We start from the raw sequence: 13,054 nt of genomic DNA, 5'->3' as shown, positions 1-13,054 counted from the left end.
ATAGAGGATTGGTTAACTAACAGAAAGCAAACAGTGGGGGTAAATGGGTGTTTTTCTGGTTGGCGATCAGTGACTAGTGGTGTGCCTCAGGGATCAGTGTTGGGACCACAATTGTTTACGATTTACATAGATGATTTGGAGTTGGGGACCAAGTGTAGTGTGTCAAAATTTGCAGATGACACTAAGATGGGTGGCAGAGCAAAGTGCAGAGGACGCTGAAAGTCTGCAAAGGGATATAGATAGTCTAAGTGAGTGGGCGAGGGTCTGGCAGATGGAGTACAATGTTGGTAAATGTGAGGTCATCCATTTTGGTAGGAACAACAGCAAAATGGACTATTATTTAAATGGTACAAAATTGCAGCATGCTGCTGTGCAAAGGGACCTGGGTGTCCTTGTGCAGGAATCTCAAGGAGCTGGTTTGCAGGTACAGCAGGTACGGCACGGTAGCACAGTGGTTAGCACTGCTGCTTCACAGCTCCAGGGTCCCGGGTTCGATTCCTGGCTCGGGTCACTGTCTGTGTGGAGTTTGCACATTCTCCTCGTGTCTGCGTGGGTTTCCTCCGGGTGCTCCAGTTTCCTCCCACAGTCCAAAGATGTGCAGGTTAGGTTGATTGGCCAGGTTAAAATTGCCCCTGAGATGCATAGGTTAGAGGGATTAGCGGGTAAATATGTGGGGGTAGGGCCTGGGTGGGATTGTGGTCGGTGCAGACTCGATGGGCCGAATGGCCTCCTTCTGCACTGTAGGGTTTCTATGATTCTATGAGCAGGTAATTAAGAAGGCAAATGGAATTTTGTCCTTTATTGTTAGAGGGATGGAGTTTAAAAACAGTGAGGTTATGTTGCAACTGTATAAGGTGCTGGTGAGGCCACACCTGGAGTACTGTGTACAGTTTTGGTCTCCTTACTTGAGAAAGGATATACCGGCACTGGAGGGGTACAGAGGAGATTCACAAGGTTGATTCCGGAGTTGAGAGAGTTGGGTTCTGAGGAGAGACTGAGTAGACTGGGGCTATACTCATTGGAATTCAGAAGAATGAGGGGAGATCTTATAGAAACATATAAGATTATGAAGGGAATAGATAAGATAGAAGGAGAGAAGTTGCTTCCACTGGCGGGTGAAACTAGAACAAGGGGGCATAGCCTCAAAATAAGGGGAAGTAGATTTAGGACTGAGTTGAGGAGGAACTTCTTCACACAAAGGGTTATGAATCTGTGGAATTCCCTGCCCAGTGAAGCAGTTGAGGCTACCTCATTGAATGTTTTTAAGGCAAGGATAGATAAATGTTTGAACAGTAAAGGAATTAAGGGTTATGGTGAGCGGACAGGTAAATGGAGTTGAGTCCATGAAAAGACCAGCCATGATCTTATTGAATGGCGGTGCAGGCTCGAGGGGCCAGATGGCCTACTCCTGCTCCTAGTTTTTATGTTCTTTAAACCGGAACACCCGGAGGAAACGGGGAGAACATGCATACTCCACACAGAGAGTGACCCAAGCAGGGAATTGAACCCAGCTCCCTGGCACTGTGAGGCAGCAGTGCCAACCACTGTGCCATTGTGCCACCCATAAATCTGCCGTCCTTACCTGGTCTGGCCTACATGTGACTCCTGAGCCACAGCAATGTGGTTGAGTCTCAACTGCCCTTGGGCAAGTAGCGATGGGCAATAAATGTTGGCCAGCCAGCGACGCCCATGTCCCACGAATGAATAAAAAGAAAAAATACACAAGAACACAGGAAATAGAAGCAAGAGTAGGGCACTAGACCCTTCAAACCTGCCCTGCCAATCAATACGATCATGGCTGATCTATGCCAGCCTCAGCTAATTTTCTGTGCCATTTCCCCATAGCCCTCTATTCCTCGATCTATCAAATATTTATCCACCTCCACTTTAAATACTCTTAATGATCCAGCCTTCACAACACTTAGGGCAGAGAATTCCAGAGATTCACCACCCTCTGTGAGAAGAAATTTCTACGCACCTAAGTTTTAACTTGTAGCTATGTCCCCTGTTCGAGACTCTCCCACTAGTAAAAACATTTCACCATCAACCCTGCAAACCCCATTAGGATCATGGGTGGCACAATGTTTAGCACTGCTGCCTCACAGCACCAGGGACCTGCGTTCGATTCCTGGCTTGGGTCACTGTTTATGCACAGTTTGCAAGTTCTTCCCATGTCTGCGTGCATTTCCTCCGGGTGCTCTGATTTCCTCCCACAGTCCAAAGATGTGCTGGTTTGGTGCATTGGTCAGTGTAACCGAATAGGCACCGGAGTGTGGCAAATAGGGGATTTTCACAGTAACTTCATTGTGGTGTGGTGTTAATGTTTGAATAAGGTCACCCCTCACTCTTCTAAACTCCAAGGAATACAGACCCAAACTATTTAGTCTCTCTTATTGGACAACCCTCTCATCCCAAAAGGTGCACGGATGTCTCAAATTGCTGTAAGTAAGATACTAATTTTCAAAATTCCATATCGGATTGAATTAGAGATGACATTTGCAACATAAGGTCAAGGAAATGAAATGAAAATAATAAATAGGTTGATCGATCTTTTACAATCAACTATATTTTTAACCCCAGAAATAATATTGTGGATTGAATTAGCAACTTTTAGACATGCCAGAGAGATTTCCTATAAGCACGAATTTAAAAACACAGCAAAGACTAGGGAAGACCTCCGTGAGTGACCAGGGTGTTGATAATTAAATTCTGCACTCAAGTATATGCTGTGAATGCAATACTGCAGTGAATTGATTTAAGAGATATCGAGCACTAGATTCCTAAGTTGATGAGTATGGAGTAAGCACGAGAGTACGCAATGGAGAAGGAAGGGATGATTTTTTAACTCACAATTTGAAGTACAATATACAACTCAATCAAAATTAATTTCTCTGAAATGCTAGGGACCAAGTGAGATGCACAAGCTGTATTTCTTGCTGTGGTGACGATGTTAATAAGGATTTAAAGAATGTATTTTCTGGCTAAAGTTAAGATATATAGCTTGTTTGTTTCCATCTCCTGGGCAACGTACTGTTACTCAGCACACTAACTACCCAAGACTTCCAGTGTCAGCTAAATTTGACCTCTCAGTATGGGATGCACCGGCTGCTGGAAAATTCTTGGAACAGAAGAGGAGATGGGAATTTTCTGATCTCTGTAAAGAACAGACAACCATTTGTAGGAATACTGGGTCCCAGGACCCATTTAGACCTAAATGTGTAGGAATAAAAAGTGGCTGTAAAATGACAAAATAAGATGCTGGCAGATTCTGAATGGTAACAAAAGTGGGAAGACAGGAAAAGGAATCTCACGGCAAGTCATGGCATAGCAAAGGACACAAAATCTCCACTTGATGGATGGTGAAACTAAGGAGCTGCTAAATGAAAACAGAAAATGCTGCATAAACTCAGCAGGTCTGGCAGCATCTCTGGAGAGATAAACACAGTTAATGTTTTGAGTCCATTGACCCTTCTACAGAATGGGAAAGGGTAGAAATGTGATTAATTATATACTTGGAGAGAGCAGTGGAACAGAATGGTAAGTTGGAGCTAAAGAGAGATAAACAAAGATGTCATGGACATGAGACAAGAGTTAATAGTGCCATTAGGGACTTAGGAGTGTTAATAGTGGCAAAGGTAGGATTTGTTAATTTGTTAATAGGAAAACAAAGGTTTTATTATCATTTTATTTATTAGTCACAAATAAGCTTACATTAACACAGCAATGAAGTTACTGTGAAAATCCCCTAGTCGCCACACTCCGGCACCTGTTCGGGTACATTGAGGGAGAATTTAGCATGGCCATTGCACTTAACCAGCATGTCTTTCGGACTGTGGGAGAAAACCAGAGCACCCAGAGGAAACACACGCAGACACGAGGAGAATGTGCAGACTCTGCACAGACAGTGACCCAAGCCGGGAATTGAACCCAGGTCCCTGTGAGGCAGCAGTGCTAACTATTGTGCCACCGTGTCACCCTAGAAATGTGATGAATTATATACTTGGAGAGAGCAGTGGGGCAGAATGAAAAATTGGAGCTAAAGAGAGATAGACAAAGATGTCATGGACATGAAACAAAAGGGGCTGTTAATGGTGCCATTAGGGACTTAGGAGTGTTAATAGTGGCAAAGGTAGGATAGCAGAATGTGGTAATAGGAAAACAAAGGTCAGTGCTCAGTGGGAGCAAAACTAAATAAGGGACAGAGGCCAAGTGGAGGAGGGGTGGGTAGTGTTGGGACAAGCCAGGGGAACTGAATATCAGAAGACAAAAGGGAGGAGTCAAGATGGAGGGGAAATTTCACAGTCTAAAGTTGTTGAACTCAATGTTGAGTCCAGTAGGCTGAAACGTGCCTAATCAAAGAGGTGTTCCTCCTGTTTGTGTTGGACATCACTGGAGCAAGCCAAGGACAGACATGTGAGTGTGAGAGCAAGATGAAATGGCAAACCACCAGAACGTTGGGGTCATGCGAAGGTGTTCCACAAAAAGGTCACCCAGTCTGCGTTTAGACTCGCCAATATATAGGGGACTGCCTTGGGAGCAGTGAATACAGTAGACCAAATTGGAGGAGGTACAAGTGAAATATTGCTTCACTTGAAAGGCCTTTGGATAGTGAGAAGGTAGGAGGTAAAGATGCAGGTATTGCACCTTCTGTGATGGCATGGGAAGGTAACGTGGGAAGGGGATCAGGAGTTGGGGGTGAAGGAGGCATGGATAGAGGGAACAGCCCCTGTGGAACGCTGATGGGAGCGGGGGAAAGGTGTTGTTTAGTGGTGGCACCATGCTGGAGTTGGCGGGAACGGTGGAGGATGATCCTTTGAATGCGGAGGCTGGTGGAGTGAAAAGTGAGGACAAGAGGGACCCTGTCATGATTCTGGGAGGGAGGTGAAGGGGTGAGGGCAGAAGTGTGGGAGATGGGTCGAACACAGTTGAGTGCCTTGGCAATCACAGTGGGGGAGGGAAACCTTGGTTGAGGATTTGCTTTTATTTAAGTGCTGCTGCGTAAGGTAGGCAAATAGGAACATTGCCCTGTTTAACACTTTAGAAGATGCAGAGGGATACAGACTTTATGGAAATTTCAGGTTACAAAAGGCACTAAAAATATTATCCCTGTGTCAGAAAAGACATAAGATGAAATTTAATAGAACATTTTAAAAGTATAAAATGTTCACTCAGAAAATGAGGAAGGTATAAAGAGAGTTATTATCATGTTTTGCCACTGGGAGGAATTGATGCAGAAACCATTGCATCTTTAGAGGAAGAGCAGATTCAATCTTAAAATAAAGGATAATATAAGGCTACAAGTAGAGCAGGAGAAAATGGGATAGGTTGCAAACTGTCGGAGCAAAACACATTTGATTAAACGGTCTCCTTCTGAACCCTTGCTTTTGATTCTGTGGTTACCAAAATAACATAACTGGTGTGTGACCCAAGTCTACAAACATACAGAATAGGAGCAGAAGTACACCATTGGGTCCCTCGAACCTGTTCCACCATTTAATGAGGTCATGGCTGATCTGTTTGCGTTGAGTTCCACATTCCCGTCCACCCTCGATAACCTTTGATCCCCTTGCCGAACAAGAATCTGTCTACCTCCACCTTAAAAATATTCAATGGTCCCGCCTCCACCGCCTTCTGAGGCAGAGAGTTCCAAAGTCACACAACCCTCTGAGGGAAACAATTCTCCTCATCTCTGTCCGAAAAGGGTGATCCTTAATTTTAAAACAATGCCCTCTAGTTCTGGACTCACCCACAAGAGGAAACATCCTTTCCTTGTCAATATTGTTCAGGATCTTATATTTTTCGTATTCACTTATGGGATGTGGGCATCACTGGCTAGGTCAGCATTTATTGCCCATCACTAATTGCCCTTGAGAAGGTGGTGGTGAGCTGCCTTCTTAAACCAGGGAAGGGAGGGAATTCCAGGATTTTGACCCTGCGACTGTGAAGGAACGGCGATATATTCCCAAATCAGGTTGGTGATTCGACTGGAGGGGAACTTCCAGATGGTGGTATTCCCATGTATCTGCTGCTCTTGTCCTAGATGGTAGCATATGTATGTTTGAGAGATGTAAAGAGCATTGGTGAATTCATGTAGTGCTTCTTGTAAATGGTACACACTGCTGCCACTGTTAGTGGTGGAGGGAGTGGATGCTTGTGAAAGGAGTGCCCAATCAAGTGGGCTGCTTTGTCCTGAATGGTGTCAAGCTTTCTGAGTGTTATTGGAGCTACGCTCATCCAGGCAAGTGGTAAGTATGACATCATACTCCTGACTTGTGCCTTGTAGATGGTGGACAGGCTTTGGGGAGTCAAGAGGTCATAGAGTCATAGAGGTTTACAGCGTGGAAACAGGCTCTTCGGCCAAACCTGTCCATGCCGCCCCTTATTTTAATCCCTAAGCTAGTCCCAATTGCCCACGTTTGGCCCATATCCCTCTATACCCATCTTACCCATGTAACTGTCTAAACACTTTTTAAAAGACAAAATTGTACCCGCCTCTACTACTACCTCTGGCAGCTTGTTCCAGACAATCACCACCCTCTGTGTGAAAAAATTGCCCCTCTGGGCCCTTTTGTATCTCTCCCCTCTCACCTTAAACCTGTACCCTCTAGTTTTAGACTCCCCTACCTTTGGGAAGGTAACTTCCTCAGCCCCTGACCTGCTGGGTAAGTTGTTGGAAAGTATTCTGAGAGACAGGCATTTAGAGAGGCAAGAACTGATTAGGGACAGTCAGCATAGCTTTGTGAGTGGAAAATCATCTCTCATGAATTTGATTAAGATTTTTGAAGGGGTAACCAAGAAGGTAGATAAGGGCAGTGCAGTCGACGTTGTCTAAATGGACTTTAGCAAGGCCTTTGACAAGGTACCACATGGCAGATTGTTGCATGAGGTTAAATCTCTCAGGATCCAGGGTGAGTTAGCCAATTGGATACAAAATTTACTTGATGACAGAAGACAAAGGATGGCTGTAGAGGGTTGTTTTTCAAACTGGAGGCCTGTGACCAACGGTGTGCCTCAGAGATTGGTGCTGCTCCACTGTTATTTGTCATTTATATCAATGATTTGAATGAGAGTTCAGGAGGCATGGTTAGTAAGTTTGCAGATAACACCAAGATTGATGGCATAGTGGACAGTGAAGAAGGTTATCTAGGATTGCAATGGGATCTTGATCAATTGGGCCAGTGGGTTGACAAATGGCAGATGGAGTTTAATTTAGACAAATACAAGGTGATGCATTTTGGTAGATTGAACCAGGACTTACTCAGTTAATGGTAGGGCGTTGGGGAGAGTTACAGAATAAAGAGATCTAGGGGTACAGGTTCATAGCTCCTTGAAAGTGGAGTCACAGGTGGACAGAGTGGTGAAGAAGGCATTCAGCATGCTTGGTTTCATCGGTCAGAACATTGAATACAGGAGTTGGGACGTCTTGTTGAAGTTGTACAAGACATTTGTAAGGCCACACTTGGAGTACTGTGTACAGTTCTGGTCACCCTATTATAGAAAGGATATTATTAAACGAGAAAGGGTGCAGAAGAGATTTACTCGGATGCTACCGGGACTTGATGGTTTGAGTTATAAGGAGAGGCTGGATAGCCTGGGACTTTTTTCCCTGGAGCTTGGGAGGCTTAGGGGTGATCTTACAGAGATCTATAAAATAATAAGGGGCATAGACAAGGTAGATAGTCAATATCCTTTCCCAAAGGTAGGGGAGTCTAAAACCAGAGGGTTTAAGGTGAGAGGGGAGAGATACAAAAGTGTCCAGAGGGGCAATTTTTTCACTCAGAGGGTGGTGATTGTCTTGAACGAGCTGCCAGAGATAGTAGTAGAGGCGGGTACAATTTTGTCTTTTAAAAAGCATTGAGATAGTTACATGGGTAAGATGGATATAGAGGAATATGGGCCAAACGCGGGTAATTGGGACTGGCTTAATGGTTAAAAACTGGGCAGCATGAACAAGTTGGGCCGAAGGGCTGTTTCCATGCTGTAAACCTCTATGACTCTATGCTCTTGTAGCCACATTATTTATACAGCTAGTCTATTTCAGTAGACAATGGTCATCCCCAGGATATTGATAGTGGAGAATTTAGTGATGGCAATGCCATTAAGTGTCAAGGGATGATGGTTAAATTCTCTCTTGTTGGAGATGGCCATTGCTGGCACCTGTGTGGAGCAAACATTACTTGCTACTTGTCAGCCCGAGCCTGGATATTATGTTAGCTGATAGACTGCTCCATATTTCCTGCTGCCTGAGCAAATCTTATCTTATAGATCATTAAGTTCGCAGATGACACAAAAATTGGAGGTGTGGTAAGTAGCAGGGAGGAAAGATTGAAGGACGAAATAGATAGTCATCTGAGTCATAGAGTCATACAGCACAGAAACAGGCCCTTCGGCCCACCATGTCTGTACCGACCATCAAATACCAATCTATACTAATCCCATTTACCAGCACTTGGTCCATAGCCTACTATGTCTTGACAAGTTAAGTGCTCTTCCAGATGCTTCTTAAATGTTGCGAGAGTACCTGCCTCCACCACCCTCTCAGGCAGCACGTTCCATATTTCCACCACCCTCTGGATGAAAAACATTCTCCTCAGATCCCCTCTAAATCATCTGCTCCTCACCTTAAACCTATGCCCTCTGGTCTTAAATACCTCTGCCACGGGGAAAAGATTCCTACAATCTACCCTATCTATGCTTCTCATAATTTTTTATACCACTATCAGATAGCAGGGTAAATGAGGGTTATGGGGATAGGTGGGATTGTGGTCAGTGCAGACTCGATGGGCCAAATGGCCTCCTTCTGTACTGTAGGGATTCAATGATTCTATGATTCCCCCCTCTGCCTCCTCTGCTCTCGGGAAAACAAACCCAGCCTATCCAAACTCCCCTCATAGCAGAGACTTTCCATTCCAGGCAACATCCTGGTGAATCTCCTCTGCACCCTCTCCAGTGAAATCACGTCTTTGCGATAGTATGATGACCAGAACTGCACACAATACTCCAACTGTGGCAAGATGAGCACTTGAAACACCATATTAGACAAGGCGATGGACCAAGTACTGAAAAATTGAACTAGAATAGACTCACAGAATGCAATCATAGAATCCCTACAGTGCAGAAGGAGGCCATTCGGTCAATCGAGTCTGCACCGACAACAATCCCACCCAGACCCTATCCCCGTAACACCCCATGTATTTACCCTGCAAATCCCCGGTCACTAAGGGGCAATTTAGCATGGCCAATCCAGCTAACCCGCACATCGTTGGAGTGTGGGAAGAAACTGGAGTACCTGAAGGAAACCCATACAGACATAGGGAGAACGCGCAGACTCCACACAGATAGTGACCCAAGGTTGGAATTGAACCCGAGTCCCTGGTGCTGTGAGGCAGAAATGTTAACCACTGAGCCACTGTGCCAACAAAAAGAATACGCTATACTGGGAGATCATGGCGCCTGCGCAATGGCGCCCCTAGAGCGCAGCAGCCAGCCTCACAGCCAGCTGAGACTCAACCCCCCCTACTGGCGAGATTGGCATTCCAGCCTCTGAATTGCACAGAGTGCCGTAACTTACCATTACTTACCTTGCTGGACAAATCAGCAAGAAAACCTCCCATTTTCTCACCCGTTTTACACTTAGAGAAAATTCTGCCCCATAACTCTATGAGCTCTTTTTTCATCCTCCAGTCTTTCAGCAATATCTATAGTAAGCTGCAACTTAGACAAGGAGGTGCAGTCTCGGGGACTCGGAGTAAGTTGAGTGATATGATATTGGCTGGTAGGAAAGCTATAGACAAGGGAATTAAGCTAAAGGAAAGAAAGGTGTCAGAACATGACATCTTAGGATCCAGAGGGAGGAAGTTGCTGATGTCCTGGAAATTCCTGTGCTTGATGAGTTCAGGCAGAATAATACCAGCAGCTGAAGCTTTTCCCAAGGTGAGCAAGTCAATAGCTTTCTTCAGCTCCTTCACTGTGGATTTATCCAGCTCTGCCATGGCAGGCAGGCTTTCGATGGTGTCAAAAGCTTCCTTGTTGACAGTGTTCTCTCTAGTGCACAACTCAAGGTAGTGCTCCAATCCCTTAGCAGGCTGTTCGACTTTACTTGGAGCTGCACTCAGTGTATTCAGAGTCTGGCTCTCTCATTAAAGAGAACAGATCACTTGGCTTCAGGGTCTGGTCACATCACAGTGCTGTCAGCCTCGAACCAGTCAGCATTTCCTTGCTCTTGCTCCCTTTATGTTGAGAGTGAGGTATTCGAGATGGTGTCTCGAAAAATGATCCATTGTGCTTCTGCGCCCTGGATGGGAATGTCAGAGAATAAGGGCGGCATGGTGGCACAGTGGTTAGCACTGCTGCCTCACAGCACCAGGAACCCGGGTTCGATTCCCGGCTTGGGTCACTGTCCGTGCGCAGTTTGCACATTCTCCCTGTGTCTGCGTGGGATTCCTCCAAGTGTTCCCGTTTCCTCCCACAGTCCGAAAGGCGTGCTAGGTAGGTGCATTGGCCATACTAAATTCTCCCTCAGTGTACCCGAGCAGGCGTCGGAGTTGGCGACTAGGGGATTTTCACAGTAACTTCATTGCAGTGTTAATGTAAGCATACTTGTGACACTAATGAATAAATAAAATAAATAGAATTAAAGAATAGAGTCATAGAATCATACAGTGCAGAAGAGGTCCTTCGGCCCATCGAGTCTGCCACGACACATTAGAAACACCTGAACTCCCACTTCATCCCATCTGCCAGCACTTGGTGGCTGAATTTTCCCATCCCACCTGCCACGGGAATTGCAGTGGGCGGGACACGGACCAAGCAAAGGGCCGTTGAGCTTGAGTGGGATTTTCTGGTTTTGGGTCGGAAAATCCCGCACAGCGTCTTTTCAGTTGAGTTGAGGAACTGTTGCTTTGTATCTGGGTAGGCAGAATGGCCAATGTTGATGTAAGGATGGTATTTCTGCTTTCAATGAAAAGACTTGAAGGGTTGCATTCTATCCCTGGTGCGTACCAGGGAATGGTCTGTATCACAGTCCGCCCTGTAGTGGCTGAGTGTGTTGAGAATACTGTTCAGAGAGTCACGTCTGGTGATGATCAGATCCTGCTGATGCCAATGATCTGACCTTGGATGTCTCCAGGACACTGTGACATGGTTTGTTCTGAAAGAAGGTGTTAGTTACACAAAGCTCATGGTCGCAGCAAAGCCCGGGTAGTCTCTGAAGGAGGAAGAAGCGTGAGTAGTGGGAATTTGAATCGCCTTCTTATGATTATATTGAGATCTTTCCAATACATTTGCCTGGTGTAATATAGTTTATTTCTCTTGTTTAGTAAATGTTTTATTTTTTATCTTAAAAGTTCCTCAGCATATTTTGTTCAGTAACGTACCTCCACAGTTTCTTAAAAGCCGTAAGAGTTAGGATCTATCAAGCCAGGTTCCCCTCTGGCAACTGACCTGTCCAAGATTAACATCAGCTCTGATCGTAAGAAAGTGGGGACTCTTGAGGGATGAAAAACCTTTGAATTTCAGCAGGATTTAAAAATAATTGAATCCCTACATTGCAGAAGGGGGCCATTCAGCCCATCGAGTGCACCGACAGCAATCTCACCTAGCCCCTATCCCTGTAACCCCACATATTTACTCCACTAATCTACACATCATGGGACACTAAGGGAAAATTTAGCATGGCCAATGCACCGAACCTGCACATCTTTGGACTGTGGGAGGAAACTGGAGCACCCGGAGGAAACCCACACAGATACGGGGAGAAAGTGCAAACTCTGCACAGACTGTGACCCAAGCCGGGAATTGAACCCAGGTCTCTGGAGCTGTCAGGCAGCAGTGCTAACCATTGTGCCACCGTGCCGCCCTTAAACAATAAGTACATAGAGGTATTGAGCATAGGAACAGAATATACTTTGAAGTATATTACACTAGTTGAAACTTGAAAATGTCTTTAGGCCGGATTTTCCGGCCGCGCTCGCCCCAAGGCCGGAAATTCCCGCCCGAGATCAATGGATCTTTGCATGGTCTGTCCCCTCCGCCCGCTACGATTCCTGTAGCGGCTGGGGAGGGAAAATTCTGCCCTTTTGACTGTCGCTAAGACATTTCTGATCGTGGAAGATGTAACAGTGGATTAATTGAAACCCTGAAGGCTAAACTGAGAGATTTAGCAGATAAAATGAAGGCGTGGACAAAAGCAGGATTTCGTAAGGATGATATTATTAAAGTAATGATCCAGCATTTAGAATTAAAAGGAGAAAAAACCCTGAAATCGGTGTTTCACAGCTGGAACTGGCTAAGATTCAATTGAAAATGAAGCAACTTGAGATCGAAAAAAGCAAAAGTTTGAACTTGAAAAAGAAAGGAATTGAAAAAACAAGAACTGGAGGAAAAAGAAAGATAAACAGAATGGAAAAAAACTTGAAAAAGAAAAGTTGAAAGAAATGGGAATGCAAAAGTTTGAGCTTGTGTTTCTAGGGGAGAAAAAATTCGGACAGCATATCCTGGCTTGAGAAATGCTTTGGATAAAGGCAGAGAGAGGAGGTGATGGTTCAGAGAGTGGTTCCGATTCCACTGAGGATTTCAATTAATGCAAAAATCTTTGTTTAGTGCCGAAGTTGACAGACGATGGAGTTGAAAGATATTTTACCTAATTTGAGAGGACATCTTGTGAAATTGAAGTGGCCAAAATGTGTTTGGACCTCAATGTTACAAAATGTCCTGTCAGATACAGCTCTGGATGGGTACACTGGTCTGTCACAAGAATAGGGCGACATGGTGACACAGTGGTTAGTAGCACTGCCTTACTGCCTCAGGGACCTGGGTTCGATTCCCGCCTTGGGTCACTGTCTGTACGCAGTTTGCACATTCTCCCCGAGTCTGCATGGGTTTCCTCCAGGTGCCCCGATTTCCTCCCACACTCCAAAGATGTGAGGGTTAGGTTGATTGGCTGTGGTAAATTGTCCCTTAGTGTCAGGGGGAATTAGTAGGGTAAATATGTGGGATTACGGGGATAGAGTCTGGGTGGGTTGTTGTCGGTGCAGGCTCGATGGGCCAAATGGCT

This window comes from Mustelus asterias, chromosome 5 (assembly GCF_964213995.1).
Source record: "Mustelus asterias chromosome 5, sMusAst1.hap1.1, whole genome shotgun sequence".
Lineage (NCBI taxonomy): Eukaryota > Metazoa > Chordata > Chondrichthyes > Carcharhiniformes > Triakidae > Mustelus > Mustelus asterias.
The sequence above is the reverse complement of the archived record's forward strand: the minus strand, read 5'-3'. Positions refer to the sequence as shown.